The sequence below is a fragment of the Lagenorhynchus albirostris genome, chromosome 11 (assembly GCF_949774975.1).
Source record: "Lagenorhynchus albirostris chromosome 11, mLagAlb1.1, whole genome shotgun sequence".
NCBI classification, from domain to species: domain Eukaryota; kingdom Metazoa; phylum Chordata; class Mammalia; order Artiodactyla; family Delphinidae; genus Lagenorhynchus; species Lagenorhynchus albirostris.
In genome coordinates, this window is record NC_083105.1 from 75,786,018 (window position 1) to 75,801,744 (window position 15,727).

General features: G+C 44.5%; 1 long non-coding RNA gene across 2 annotated transcripts in view; it reads right to left on the reverse strand.

Moving 5' to 3' along the window:
- LOC132529053 (uncharacterized) overlaps nucleotides 1–5,767 on the reverse strand; it is a 32,484-nt gene extending 26,717 nt beyond the window's left edge. Inside the window, exon 1 of one of the 2 annotated variants that reach the window (XR_009543365.1) lies at nucleotides 5,426–5,767. This is a non-coding gene — a long non-coding RNA (uncharacterized LOC132529053). The remainder of the gene's footprint in view (nucleotides 1–5,425) is intronic. The other variant, XR_009543364.1, reaches the window with a different exon arrangement.
- Between the last annotated feature and the right edge of the window lie 9,960 nt (nucleotides 5,768–15,727).

Genomic DNA, 15,727 nt, shown 5'->3' on the forward strand with positions numbered 1-15,727 from the left:
AAGTTAAATAATGTCTCACAGATTGGCCTTAAAAGTGAGCAACATTCAATTAATGACTTGTAAAAGTATCAGAAAAAAAGGAAACATTTTAGTTAACAGATTATTGGCAAAGATATAAAAATAATTAGAATGCCAATTTCCCTGGGTATTCCCTGTGTACTTTAGGGGTAAAAATAGTATTTGTAAAGTGATTTAAAAATGTGCAAATATTACCTGTGGGATATAACCTACGGGTGAAGAGCACTAACTCTAAAATTAATTTGCCTGGATCTTTTTTCCCCAGCTCCACCATTTATTAGTGGTGGGAGTTCAGGAGTGGTACTTCTTTGTGTTCCACTTCCTCTTTGAAAATCAAGGGCTTAATAACCTCACCCATTTTACAGGGCTGTGGCGTGGAATTAATACATGTAGAGTGGTTAGGAATCCACCCCACTCTTAAGTCTTTGAAAATCAATCTTACTATTGTTGTTACTACTATTATTAACTTGTTAGCTGTCCTTGAAAAAGTTTGCCAGCAGTACTCACTTGCTTTTCTTTTTGTTTTATATTCTCTACATCCCACTTAAGCGTTCTACCAAACCTTAAGAGGCTCTTTTCAGATATTTTACACCTCTTTACTTGTTTGTCACAGCAAAAGTAAAAGGAGTGTGGCTCCCCTTGATCAAACAAACCAGAACTTTGGTTTTCTCCCATTCATACACATTGGTGAACAGATGTGAAAAAACGACTCCATGGGGCTTTCAGTTTGGAGCCAAACATCCAGGCTCTGTGTAACTCGACACTATTATGCACACATGTTGGTCCCTTAGGACCCAAAAGAATCTCAACTAAGCCCATCATTATTTCAGGAATATGACGAATGCTTTTTGTGAAGTAGGTGAATGTAACAGAAATACAAGAAAAGACAGGGGTGTTTTGTATCACAACTTTTTGAGAAATGCTCAGTGCTCTAAGATGTAGCTGACAATTCCCCCATCAGCAAATGCTTTCAAAGTGACCATAAATTTCACCATAAAGACATTTTTTCAGCAATGGCAATAACGCGGTGACTATACTGCTCAATTCCTCACAGTGTCAGCATTAAATACATTAAAAGGGTAAGTTAAAATATCTGTCTGATTGCTTCTGACATAACCCCGAGATCTCTTTTACTTCTGTACTCCATCAATTATAATGTGGAACATTAAGACAAATTATTTCTAAACACTAACAAGGAATGTAGCAACAAGTGGCAGACAATCAAGGGGAATTTTGCCACAGCGTGGTGCTTATTTTGTTACAAGCCGGAGTGCAAACCCAAAGGATGTAATTTAGAGGAAACTCTGTCCTGTCTATTCTCTAGGAACTAGAACGAGGAGACTGAGAGAAGATGATTCTGGGTAAATCAAACCGTTTTCTCCTAATTACAGCTGACTAATAGGGAGCAAACTCCCACGGAAGGCTGTGATCTGCTTGAAGAAAGCTACGAGGTTGCCCTGGTTAGGGTCTTTCATATACAGTCATTCAAGCTCAGACTTGATCATCTGTCAGGGATGCTACAGTAGGGAGAGTTTTGCCGTAGCTCTGAGACTCAGCAAGATCACTTCCAACTCTAAAACCTACAATTTTAATCTAATCACCAACACCAGCCATCATTAAGAGCGACCTTAAATAACTCCAAATCTGTTCATCTACTCACATATTCTTTACACAGTCAACAGACCTCGAGTGATTACTACATGCCAGACACAGTTCTAAGACACAGAATAAGGGATAAGAAAGGTAACAACCTCTGTCACTGTGGGGCTTGAGTTCTTTGGGAAGAAGTTCATCTAAATACAAAGAGACACCAAAGATAATATTTGTTTTTATGATTACTCTGTGAAAGAAGTAAGGTAATCTGATAAACTGGGACTAAGTTAGGCCGGTAGGACAATCAAGGAAAAAATATCTTTAAGAGATGAGTGCCAAAGAATAGAAAGGAATCATTTATGGACAATTTTTCTGGAAATAATATTTCCAAAACATGGGAAAAACAAATGCAAAGGCCCTGAGGCAAGGTGGAGCTTAACTACAATCAAGGAACAAAAAGAAGCTAAAAGGTTAGCTTCTTGCACCCTCTTGCACTGCTGGTGGGAATGTAAATTGATACAGCCACTATGGAGAACAGTATGGAGGTTCCTTAAAAAACCAAAAATAGAATTACCATATGATCCAGCAATCCCACTACTGGGCGTATACCCAGAGAAAACCATAATTCAAAAAGACACACGCACCCCAATGTTCACTGCAGCACTATTTACAATAGCCAGGTCATGGAAGCAACCTAAATGCCCATCAACAGACGAATAGAAAAAGAAGTGGTGGTACATATACACAATGGAATATTACTCAGCCATAAAAGGAACGAAATTGAGTCATTTGTTGAGACGTGGATGCATCTAGAGACTGTCATACAGAGTGAAGTAAGTCAGAAAGAGAAAAACAAATATCGTACGTTAACGCATGTATGTGGAACTTAGAAAAATGGTACGGATGAACCGGTTTGCAGGGCAGAAGTTGAGACACAGATGTAGAGAACAAACATATGGACACCAAGTGGGGAAAGCCACGGGGGTGGGGTGGGGTGGGGATGGTGGTGTGCTGAACTGGGCGAGTCGGATTGACATGTATACACTGATGTGTATAAAACTGATGACTAATAAGAATGTGCTGTATAAAAAAATAAATTAAATTAAATTCAAAAATCAAAAAAAAAAGAATACTGTCTACTGTCCTCCGCGCCCCCTGGAACACTCACTCTAAATATCCAGGAGGTGCTTGCACAATGAATGAATCAATGAACAAACAAGCTCACTCATTTCAAACGTGCGGTCACATGAGTAATCTGACCTTCTAAGAAGTTAAGCTTCTGGAAGAAGCCCATTTTCTTAACGTATTCAGCATCGAGTCATCACAAAATATGAACTCTTAAAAGGAATGCCCCCTCACTTCCCATGAGAAAGCAAAATTCCTCAGCAGGGAAATGGGAGGGTAGCAGACATTACCCGCAAAGCTTTGGGAAGGCTGCGGCTCGCTGAGCACTTCACTAGGGCCCCTGACCGCCTGCCTGGTAGTAGGACAGACACACCAGGAACGGCTGCTGACCGGCAGAAAGAGCGCCCGGCCAGGCAGGCAGCACACCCCGCACCCTGCCAAGCGAGGTCCGGCCAGCAAGGGAAAGACGCTCTCTCCACTTCAGCACCGCCCACCACTAGAAAGCCAGGTCCTGCCAGGGCCTGGACACACGAAGCCTTCCTTACAAGGGTTACAAATCTGTGGCCTTGCTCTGCCTCGAATAAAAGACAGAGACGGGGACAACGTGACCATCTCCAGATGAACTTTCAACTTCATTTCAAGTCCCTGGGTGCTGGGTCACAGTGCATTTCTAAACTCTTCCAATACTCAAAAATACCAATTTCTAAGATGCAGAAGGGTTGTTAAACAATACGCTTCGCACAGATCCCAGTCCCACTCCTGAGTATTTTCTCAAGTGAGGTAAAAACCCAAGTTCACATGGAAACCTGCCCTGGGATGTTTACAGCAGCTTTATTCCTGATCCCTTCAAAACTGGAAACATCCCACAAGTCCTGCCACCCGCAGGTGAATGGACAAACGGAACATGGAATACAGCACAGCCAGAAAAAGGAGTGGCTTCTCATACCCGCAACAACAGGGATGACGGACTTCCCTGGTGGTCCAGTGGCTAAGACTCGGCGCTCCCAATGCAGGGGGCCCGGGGTCCATCCCTGCTCAGGGAACTAGATCCCGCACGCTGCAACGAAAACATACTGCACGCGCCAATGAAGATCCCATGTGCCGCAACTAAGACCCAGCACAGCCAAGTAAATAACTAACTAAATCAATGTTTAAAACAACAACAACAAAAAACAAACGCGGGATGAATCTCGCATAGGTTTTGCTGAGCTAAAGCAGCCAGAATCAAAAAGCTACATGCTGTTGTTCCGTTTATCTGGCTTTCTGGAACAGCCAAAACCTTAGGGACAGACAGGAGATTAGCGGCCAAGAAACTAGAGGCGCGCTGGCGCCAAAGGGCAGCCAATGGCATGACAGGATTGCTCTGCCTCCTGACGGCGATCATCTGTCAAAACTCCTACAACTGTGCACTACAAGTGAACTATGCTTCACGGCTACTAAGGATAAACAAATGATTACATTTTGAAAAATGTGCCGGCCAGCCAACCCGTGCATGACAAGTGCAGTAAGAGGGGCGGGGAGGCGAGGCAAGTGGATCAGCTGGACTTCTGAAGGTTCTCCCCACTTTCAGTGTCCCTCCCCTGGGATGTCTCCCCGCCCTGCCCACTGCTCAGGCCGCCCACCAGGGCCACCCGGAGTTACCCAACCAGAAAAGCCTGAGCTCAGGCTCAGCCGCGCCTCCAGGCACAGGAAAGGCAAAAAATAGAAAGCGCCAGTGCGCGGTGGCGGGCTGGAAACCCTCGGACCTCAGATAACTGCGGGGAACCGGGGCCCGGGAGTCAACATCGGCTCCCAGGCGGTCCCAGCGTCGCGACCCCGACCCCGGCCGCGACACACTTTCCACAAACTGACACACACGGAGCCCGCGCGAGGGCCGGGTCGCCTGGAGGACGGTCCCCCGCAAGCCGAGCGCACGAAAGGGCGCCCCAAAGGCGCCGGCCCAAGACGCCCGCTGCGCTTTCCCTCCGGAAGGTGGGCTGCGGGGCCCAAGCGTAAACCCTGAGACAAGGAACACGCGCACCACGCCGCCACGGGGGACGAGAGGCCGAGCGCCCACCTAGCCGGACACCCTGCATTTCTACAATCACCGGACGCCTGTGTAAATTTCCGACTGGCCTGTCATTTTCCAAAGGCCACTCAAGATCAGGGGACAGGACGCCTCCTCTCCAAGTGTCCTGCCAGCCCACCCACTCAAGATCAGAGGGACAAAATGCCTAACTAAAACAAAACAAAACAGAAACAAAAAAAAACTGGAGTGAGGGAGGAAAGGGTGCCCTGAAAAATAAAAAAAAAAAACAACTAAGCACGTTGACAGCGCTAAGAATACACTACCAGGAAAAAGAAACTCTACATGTCAGATCCTAAAGTACAGAAGGGCAAGCCCGCCGGCAGTCCAGGCCCGGGGGGACCGGGGTCCCCAGCCCTGCAGAGCCAACCGCAGACCGGCTCGGGCGCCCCTCGGAAGCGCGGGGTCCCCGCGGCCGAGTCGGCGCCCCCGGCCGGCGCCGGCTCCCCTCTGCCCACCCTGCGCGCAGGGGCTGGAAACTGCCGCGGAGAACCACGGCGGGGCGGGAAGGGGGGATCCAAAGAGGGTCTGGAGACTCGAGTCGCTCCGTTTCTCGGTGGGCTCAGCGCGCGCCGTGGGGGAAGAGGGGAGGGGGTCCGGGAGGAGGGGACGGGCGGCACTTACGTAGACCGGCAGCGGCCACGGGTAGACGGCGGGCTCGGTCCCCAAGAGCGACTCCAGCCTCAGCTCCAGCTTCTCCCGCATGTCTTCGCGCGCGGCCCCCGCACCGCGCTAGTCTGGCGATTGGGGGAGGGGCGCGGCGCCGCCGGCGGGGGCATGGCAGACGGGCAGGCGGGAGGCTGAGGGGAGGGGGCCTGGCCTGGGCCTCAGCTGCCGCCACCGTGCTCCCGCCTGGCCCTCGGCTCCCTCTTTGTGGTCACAGGCCCGGGGCCCCCAGCGCTGCTGCGAACTCGGGCCGGCGTGAGGCGAGCACAACGATCCGGGGTCCTGGCTGGAACACTCGCAGCGCGCACGGCCCACCCCGCGGCCTCGCACGCTCTCACGCACGCACGCACGTACGCATGTACGCACGTCTTCGGCTGCCCTCGGCCACGCCCACCGGCCCGAAGTGGGGACCCGGGGAGACCATTACTCTGGCTTGAGGTGCTTAAAGGGAAACTCTACATTCTTGTCCAAAGCAAGGAAAGTTCTTTTCAAGAGCGAAAATGTTGGAGTTGGAATGACTTGGGCTGGACTCCTACCTTTACGTTTTGGGTAATTGTTGCAGTTTCCCTGAACCCTAGTCTCTCATCTGACTGTGGAAATAAACATAACATAAATGAATAGCTCATTAAATAACTGATGTCTTCTCTCTCCCATCCTTGCTTTAATCAAGAATTGGTTCACTCAACACTGATTCTCCTTTGATTTGCTCTAACACAGAGACAAGAAAGCTAAGTATTCAATTTTCCGAGCTGCAATCCAGCTAGCGGTGGAGATATGACACAGTTCTGACCAATGGTATGTAAATTTAGTCTGATGGGAAGGGCTTCCATTAGGTAGAAGACCTGTGGTCCTCCTACCTTCTTCTTGATTGGGAAACAGGCATGATGGCTGAAGGTGCAACACATCTCCTGCCATCATGAGGATGAGAGTCATGTCATAAGGATGGTGGAACCAGAGGATAGAAAAAGCCTGGTCCCCAACAATACCGTAGAATGGATATTAAATGATACCGGACAGGCAGAAAGGTTCATTCAGGAAAAAACTTTTATTATCCTTCATGAGAGATTAGTTTTCTTCCTATTACCATAACACAGAACCCATTTCATATAAACAAATCATCTGGTTTTGCTATGCTAATAGAGAATGTGCCTCCTCATTGCCTAGAGTTACATTTCAGAATGACTGAATGCTGGAAATATCGTGTGGCTCAACCTTAAATATCTGACAGAAGCAGGACTCAGACCCAAGTCTTTCTGATTCCGGGGCCCATGTTATTTATCACTGCACTCACATGTTGCCCCGCTCCAGGTACTCAGTAAACTCTTAAAGAAAAGTTGCTGATTGATGATGAATTAAATAATTTCTCTCTATTTTTACATTTCTCTCTATTTTTACATTAAAGAGTCTCTTCTTTCAGCACAATCTCATACACTGAAACCAAATGTCTCCATTAGCGGATTCTTCTCTCTGTAGAAGTGAGAACTGAACTGGGAGACAGCTGAAATAAATTTGTGTGTGTGGCGTTGGCCTTGAATGTACTGATGAAAGGCACAACCCGGAGTTCTTTGGCTGGGCCCCGCAGGATAGCACACTTGTGGCCTTAGAGGCATGGGACTGGGGAACCACTCAGAGAAAACTGTCAAGTGCACACACAGCAAGAATAAGCCTCCACCTCGGATGGCCTTGCTTGGCTCCGTAATCGTAGCCCTTTTAAGGGATCATAGCAGAGACAGCAAATTCCACATTAATCCACTTTTTAAGAATAGAAGAGATGTTGTTCAGTATGAGCCAATAAGCTGTCGTGACTCAAAATGGGTCACAGACATTACCTTTTGCCCAGGTTGAAGGCCAAAAACATACTGGGCATTGTGTCCAAAATGGGAGTAAAGTAGTCTAAGTCCAGACAGCTTACATCCTTGATTCTATGGCTTAGTCAAGCATTGTGTTCATTGGAAATAGAATCTAGATTTCCTCCTACTTATCCAAATCCTGAAGTATTTGTTTCAGACACAAAATGCTTGGGACAGTTATATATTTCCCTCTAAGTGCTCTGTTGCTTCTTTCTAATAACATAATGAAAAAGCCTCAGTTAGACACTAATGATAGTAAATTTTTAGTCAGGAAAATAGTATACGCTCATAGTTGAATTTTCAAATAGTATCAAAAGGTCAAGAGGAGCATCCACTCTGTGCCTGGTGCTGGACCAGGACTTTTATCCGTTTGTGGTGTTTTCTCATGGATGAAACAAACTCATCCCGTTGTAGGAGACGGGCTGGAGAGTGTGACATGGAAGGTCTTTCTCTACCTCCAGGGACCTGGGAGACTAAGGAAGTCGTGAGAAAGAATGGTTCTGTCACAGGGTGATGCTGTGTCAGAAATGCTTTCCAACTCAGCCATGCTGGATGGGAGGTCTGTTTTGGGAAAGTGGCTGAGAGTGTGTGTCACTAAACTTACATATCATTGGTCAGAACTGTGTCACATCACCACTGCTAGCTAGATTGCAGCTAGGAAAATTGAATACTTAGTTTTATTGTCTCTATGCTAGAGTAAAGCAAAGGAGAATCAGTGCTGACTGAACCAATTCTTGGTTAAGGCAGGGATAGGGGAGAGAAGACATCAGTTATAACCTAAACATCAGCCAGGTAGCCTAAATGTTAGTAATATGAAAACTGACCCAAGAGATGGGATAGGCAAATGAAGCTTCCATAGCAACATATGCCTCCAGGGGAGACAGGTCCCTCCTGTATCATCCACAGAGGTTCTTTCTGCACCCATGCTGTGCGCCTGCTGACCACAGCAGCTGCACTGAGCCGGGCCCCATCTTGGCCTTGTGGGTTTGGTGGTCAGGGGCATGTGGCAGCACAGTGGGATGCTTTGGTAGTGAATTAGCCAAGGGGGGCAGGCGGCTTTTACTCTGAAACAGTGGCAGCTGCAGCCTCATTGAAAGTATGCAGCCACCTGTGGGACTGAGCAGCTTTTCTCTCTGTAAAACAAGGGCTAAATATTTGAACTGGGGAAAGCCCTGGGAGGAGTGGTAACCTGAAAGAGGCCAGAAGAAACTTCTTAAGATGTTAAGGTGAGGGGGCTGCGGGTGGTTAGAGAGGTTTAATTTAATTCAAATAGCTGGGTTTGAAGTTATTTTATACCCTACCTGGGTAAAGAAGGAAGACACCCATCACTGCCTTTAATCCTCAAAATATTCAGAGGTCCGTATTATTATCTACATTTTGTGTATGAAGAAATTGAACCTGAAAAAGATGAAGGGGGCTTGGCCAAGGTCACGTGGTTGGCCGGTAGGTGGACACCAGTTTGGCCCGTAAGATGCGTTTTTACCACAAGCCATAGCATCTCAAGACTGAGACATGCTACATGCTAGCCTGAACGTGCTAGTTTAGGGGCTAAGTGCCCAATTTTACCAGCATGAATATCCATTCCTCTGGGCCATCTGATAGCCAGGAGGATCACATAGCTTGGCAAGGAGATCCTATTACTGTGTTTTGTAACAGGTATTATTAGGGCAGAGCGGGATGACCTAAGATGTGGAATGGAATTGGTCCAACGTCTAGGAGCCATTCCTCTATCCTTAACCTTTCTCAAAATCATCAGGTCGAGTCTGGTTAGGCTATCATAGTAGAGTGAAGGTTCACTTGCCTTATAGGCAGCAGTTGGCAGGGACCCCAGTTAACTGTGTTCAGAGACTATCTCAAAATTGTTTCAGGGGTTGCCAGTAGCAGTGAAATTATACTAGGGTAGAGTTTCTGAACTTCATATTGTGACAGTCCTGTAGTCAGTGACTCTTTAAGTGCCTGCCTCACCATGAACTCCCTTTTGAGAAAAGTGCACGTAATTACATACTTTAGTGCTTGCCAACTCAGATGCCTACAAGGGTCAGGCATGTAAGTAAATCAGTGAAGCTGGTTGACAGTAGGGATATTGGAGACTATGTTGAACTGAGAGCTTATGGGTCTCTAAAGGGGTCACGGGTCACTCACTACTCAGTATCTGTTGACTGTGGCTAGTGTTGTCTGATATTCCAAATTTTCAAGGGCAGCTGGAAATCTGGAATTTTACATGAAAGCTTTCTATTTAAAAATGTTTTTAAGTTAACCTTTCTAATTAACTTAAAAACAACACTGTGTAAGTTTTCATGCTCCACCCACAGCACCACTGTGCCGCCTTCTGCTCTCCGGGGAGGAAATGTCATTGGGGTGATGGCAGGTCTCTTTAGCTTTTGCCCAGAAATGACCCGTTGGAAGCATGCTCTTCAACATGGAAGCCTAATACTAGAAGGTGACTGCTCGGCTCAGTCAGACCCTCGCTTTTGTGGAACTGGACCAGAAGATAGAGAGAGTTATGTCATAATAACAGGAGGAGAAGAAGCAGACCCTGAGACTTAATGCCAAGAAACCTTAATGGCAACGCATTCAGACTGGAGGCCTGCTGCTGAGAGGCTGATCACGTGATGGAATGGTTAGTGCTTCTGCTGTGTGCAGTGCATTGCTAGAGCTAATGTTTTCTGAATGAACATCAGGTTTTACTTAATGTCCCGTTTTATCTTTACAATAAAACCCACTGCCCAGGGTAAACCTGAGTATGTCTGGTGATCTTGTAATTTCAGAGATGCTGGTCAATGCAGCAACCTGTGCCCAGATACATATATTTGTTTGTGTTAGAACGCCCACTCTTCCTCATGATGATTGGCTCTGAAGACCATGTGATCCTGCCCCTCCTGCTGATTGGATAAGTGGGGACTACATCAGCCAAGTTGAACCAATCAGATTTTACACCTTGTGACTTCGAAGTCTTGTTAGTTCATTCATGATGAATGCTTGAAGAGACAATATAAACGCAGGACTTGAGGTTCTTCTGATGGGATGGCCATTTCTAGTAAAATTCATTAACATAGTTTAAAAGGCCCAGCCAGAAGTGACTTCTGTTTCCTTTTCTAACCTCATCCCTCGCCAGTCTCCCTGACACTCCCTCTGCTCCAGGCGTCCTGGCCTCCTTTCAGGTCTACACAAAGCTGTGCTCATCCTGCCTCAGGGCCTTTGCACGTGCTATCTTTCTTCCTGGTGACCAGTTAGCTCCTAGGCAACCTTTCAGATCTCAGCCCAAAGGTCACTTCTTCAGAGAGATCTATTCTTAAGCTTCAGGTTAGATCAGATCCCCGCATTCTTCCTTTGACCCTCATTACACACTTCTGTGGTACTATACATTTTCTGTTTCTTCGTAACATTAGTTCACTATTGCCTTTCATTATGGTTTTCCTTCCTGCCTCTTTTCCTTGTCACAGAAGTAGTTAAGAGCATTACTCTGGGGTCAGATTTTTGGGCTCAAATCCTTGTTCTACTATTTACTAGGTAGGTGACTGTGCACATGTTTCTTAACCTCTCATAATCTTAGTTTGGTCGCCTATGAAATAAGGATAGTAATGGTAACCAGAAAACTTCCTGTATTCTCATTTGGGGCAGCTACTGAGTTTGAGTGATTTTTCCATCTTTTTGTGTGCCCTCATCTTCTACTTGCAAAAGACTAATGCTTTTTGGAATGTCATTTTAAACGTTTTTATTCCTAGAATTTCGTTCTGCTATTATGTAACAGGAAAGAGGTTCTGAGCTCATTGTCTCAGGAATATGATGGCACATCAGAAGGCGAAAGAAAGAGTTTTTCCTTGATATTTGTATTTCAAAAGTCTAAGCATTCAGAGGGAATCTGAAAGGATACATATGAACAGACTATCCCAGAGATTTGGGAAAATGCAAAGGAGGAAAGAGTCATAAACAGCCCTAGTGAGTTTCCTGTAGTTCTGTCTGGCATAAGTACAAAGAATGACCCTGAGTGTTTAGGAAGTTAGCCAGGAGAAAGCCTAGAGTCAAGAGTGGAGACCATAGGGACTTCCCTGTTTGGTCCAGTGGGTAAGACTCTGTGCTCCCAATGCAGGGGGCCCGGGTTCCATCCCTGGCTGGGGAACTAGATCCCACGTGCATGCTGCAACTAAGAAGTCTGCATGCCACAACTAAGAGTCTACAATCCGCAACTAAAAGATCCCGCATGCTGCAATGGAGATCCCACGTGCCGCAACTAAGACCCGGCACAGCCAAAATAAATTTAAAAAATAAAGAATGGAGACCATCTATTCCAAACATGATTGAATCAATGATTGAAGACAGGAAAGGGGACCTAAAAAGGGAGACAGCTCAGTTGATGCCTGTGAGGTTAAATAAGCCAAATCAGATGCCTTCATCCCAACCATGCAGGATGCAGTAGCACTCCTTAAAATCCCCTCAAATTAGAGGTAACCCCTTTCAAAGGAGAGGGACTCCTCAATTTCTTAAGATTAAACCTCTAGTAATCTGGGAAATTGCAATAGAAATAAAGTCAAGAAATTAAAACAAACATATTTCTCACACATTTGAACTTGGAGACTATCTTTCTGACATATTTTCTAAGGAGAGAATGTAATGAGGTTTTTGGGGCACCATTTGATAAGAATCTCATCATTTTCCCTGTAGTTCATGATAGTTGCTCCAAAGGTAACCAGACCTTGTACAGCCCCTTGGGACAGTCTTGTCAGCAATGGCAAGGGTGACAGGTGACTATACCTTATTAACATTAATGACAACTCTGGCAAGGAAGGCCACCTGGGACCACTTTCCTACAAGAGTGACTGGGTTTGTGGCAGACACTTAAGAATTTATGAACTCCTTAGAGATAGGGTATCCTTGGACCATGAGGCTTTGAGGAGAGAGAAAGGACATTCAAGTGGATTAGGATGCATAATACAGAGTCCCATTGGGATCTCTGATTAATTTCATAGAGGTTTTGCTTAGTGTTTTCAGACGAGCATTGTTAGAGATTTCACACTCTATGTGAGGGTTGCGAGACTCTGAGGCAAGTTTGGGTGCCCATAAAGTGGAGGTTTCAAAACATAGGATTGGTGCAGAATGGAGAAATCTTAATTCGATTTTTGCTGCATTGATAGATTGAGGATGGTGAGATTTCCGGTCTTCTTGGTGAGGCCAGATGACAGTTGAAGAGGAACATGTATAAAGTAGAAAGCAATTAAGAGAGTGAACCATGTTATATGAAGGATGGCTGAAGGATCTGGGAATATTAACCCACAGAAAGAGAGCTCCATGTGACACGATTGTCAGCTTCAAATATTCAAAACCCTGTCACTTGGAAGAGAGATTACACTTATTCAGTATGGCCCTAGGCTACATCTAGGTTCAATAGGTAGGAGTTATAGAAAGGCAACTTTTAACACAGAGCAGAATACTCAAACAGAGATGTCTGAGGATTGGATAGACTGAGTTCATGGCCAAAAAAGGAAGTCAAGTGTAGGTTGGCAGCAGTATCATAGAAACAAAGTGGTGCAGAGTATTAGTTGGGACTTAGGGATGGAATTGAGTTCCAGTTTTGGCACTTACCAAGTATAGGACACATAGTAAGTTGCTTCATTTTTCTGCTTCAGTTTCATAATTCTTAAAATGAAGAAAAGGCATAATTGTTGGCAAGGCTTAAATTAAATAATTAACTTTAGTTCTTAGTTGTCTAGAAAGGAGGGGTGTGTGTGTGTGTGTGTGTGTGTGTGTGTGTGTATTATTTGTGTGTGTGTGTTTGGCATTTCTAGTTCCTCTTAACCTGAAATTCTATGATTCCAAAGTCTTTGTAGAGAAAAGTTGAAAGAATAAGCTATTCTGCATTCCTTAGGTACTGCTCAGTATTTTGAAATGAGCTTAAAAGCCTTTGGAAGTGTTCCATTTTCTTATGAAATTGTTTTGATGTGGTTTTCTCCAATGACAAATTCAGTTTAGAACAGGTGGAAAATACTTAACTCTCATTCTAGTGCCATCTAAGACTGAAAAATATCCCTCCCTTCGCCTGTGCAGAATGAGGTATGAGGATGTTTTACCAAGAAGTTGAAAAAGACAGAGAAGGATGAGCAATCACAACTCGATCTCCTGGTTAATAGTACGATTTGGTTATGTTTACATATTAGACTTGTGTTTGGGGACCTCTGAGCCTCTGTGCCCGTTTATCAAATTGCAAACAGCACCACTTATGCACAGCTGGTGATAAAGTACTACCACACAGTTGAATAGCTCTCCCAGTAGAAAATTATTATTTCCCAAGATAAAAGCTGGCTACATGATGCCAAAGCAATTCATCAATTCAATGACAAAAAAAAAAAAAATCAGACAAACCACTCTTTTGGTATAGTGTAGGGTGAACAATTGGTTGATTGACTGGGTTTTGGCTGCAAATACAGCCAAAGCAAACCTAAAGCAACATTAGTTCATGGGAATTTTCATTATAATGTAATTTTTCTGCTGAACTTTCCAATTTGCTCTCAAGTTAACTGTGGGAGTCGAAGTTAGGTGTTCTCATGATCATTAAGGGTATTGTGTTTGTTTGCAAACATGAATTGTGGTTTTCATTTCCAATTTGATAGTACTGTGCCATTTTCCATGATAATTTATCTGGACGGGGAGGTTTGGTTTGTAAAGGAAGAAACTCTATCCTGATATCAATACACCGCAGGGGAGACATCTTAAAATCTCAGAGCAAGTGCCGTTTGAGCTTTGTTTTTCTAGCCACAAGTAAGGTGGAGTAGGATAACCCTGGACTATGAAGTAAGAAAGAACTCATTCATTTGCTCATTTACTTAGCATATGTTCATTGAGCTCCTTTTAATGTGTCAAGTGCTATGTGACGCTCTGGGGATTCAGCAACAGACTGAAAAGCTGCTTGCTCCCCTAGATGTTACAACTTCTAGAACAGTGGAGGTGGAGAGACCAGATAATGAACATACAAATACTCCTTAACTCTTGGCCTCTGTATTTGCTTTCTTTTCTTATTTTGTGCCCTAGGGTAAGTTATTAACTTGTGCAACAGTGTCTAACACACAGCAGGGCTCAGCAAATGATAGCTTTCTCACCTCCTCTACTCCCTACCCTACCGGGCTCTAGAAAAAGAACAAACTGTCTCCTTTTCAGTTTGGTTGATGCCTTTCTTGAGGCCAGAAAAATGAAGATCCTTGTCATCTTATGAACTGTGGATTCAGGATGAATTGGGTTATTGTCTAATGTTCCTGTGAGGGTCTGTCTGTCTTTTAAGTCCTAGAGCTAATCAACTTTTTTTTTTGGCTAGCCGAAGAGAATACTTCCAGATGAACTACTTTCAACCCATAAATGATTTTTTTTTAAAAGCACCTACTGCAAATAGCTTGTCTTGACTGTAGACCCATTCTATCTTTTCCTGAATTTCCATCAGTTAAAGTGTTTAAGGAAAGATGTGAAAGGTAGCGGATTTTACAATCACTCTCCAGGAGGTAGAAGTTGCTTTGGGGGTATTGCTGGGATGACTGTGTAGTTACCTGGTTAGAAATTGGGACACAGAAGAACTAATGGTAAATCGATTGATAGGGAAATAAATATCGTTATTAATAATTATAATTTTAAGTGCAAACACAATTTATGATGGATAAAATATGTAGCCATAATGCTGTTTCTCAAATAAAATATGTCTGGTGTTTCACACGATTGAACTGAAACAAATATTTGTACTACATTGGCAGCCCACTGGGAAGTTGAGGGAGTGAATAAGATGTGAACTGAATATTCCCTTTACCCCTCTCATTACCCTTCCCATGCTCCAGTACTTATAGTTTATCCTTCATCCTTAGTATAGATTTCATATGTGCTACCAAAATCTTTTCTCCTCGAAAACTGAGTACATCTATATTATATAGAGGAAAAATTATTTGAAATCTTAACGTAACTCCCACTCTCCCCAGAAGATGCTTGTGCTGCTCTGATTGATAAATCAATCCAGCTCTTTAGCTGTGTTAATTGGACATGGTGCCAAAGGAAAATCTGGAAAAGCCTGGAAGAGACAACAGGGATTTTCATTGGAAAGGCAGAGTTACTGGTAGGAGGGAAAATATCCAGAAAGGATAAAGGAATCCAGAAAAGATGGAGACAGGGAGCCTGTTGGGAGAAATCTTGAAAGCTTAGGGTGGGTTGGAAAAGATTTTGTGAGTAGCTGCCGTATATGGAATACATAGAAAAAATGATGAAGGAAAGAAAGAGGCTTTTAAGAAGTCTGGCTCTGCATTGAAAATGTAATTTACTCCTGGCCTCTTTTTAGGAGAATACAGTAAAGATGTCAATTACATTCCAATTATTGTGGCTGATGGGTAGGGCTGTCTTTTTTCTTTTTTTTCCTTATGCAATACTAAGGAGAGATGGGTCCTTA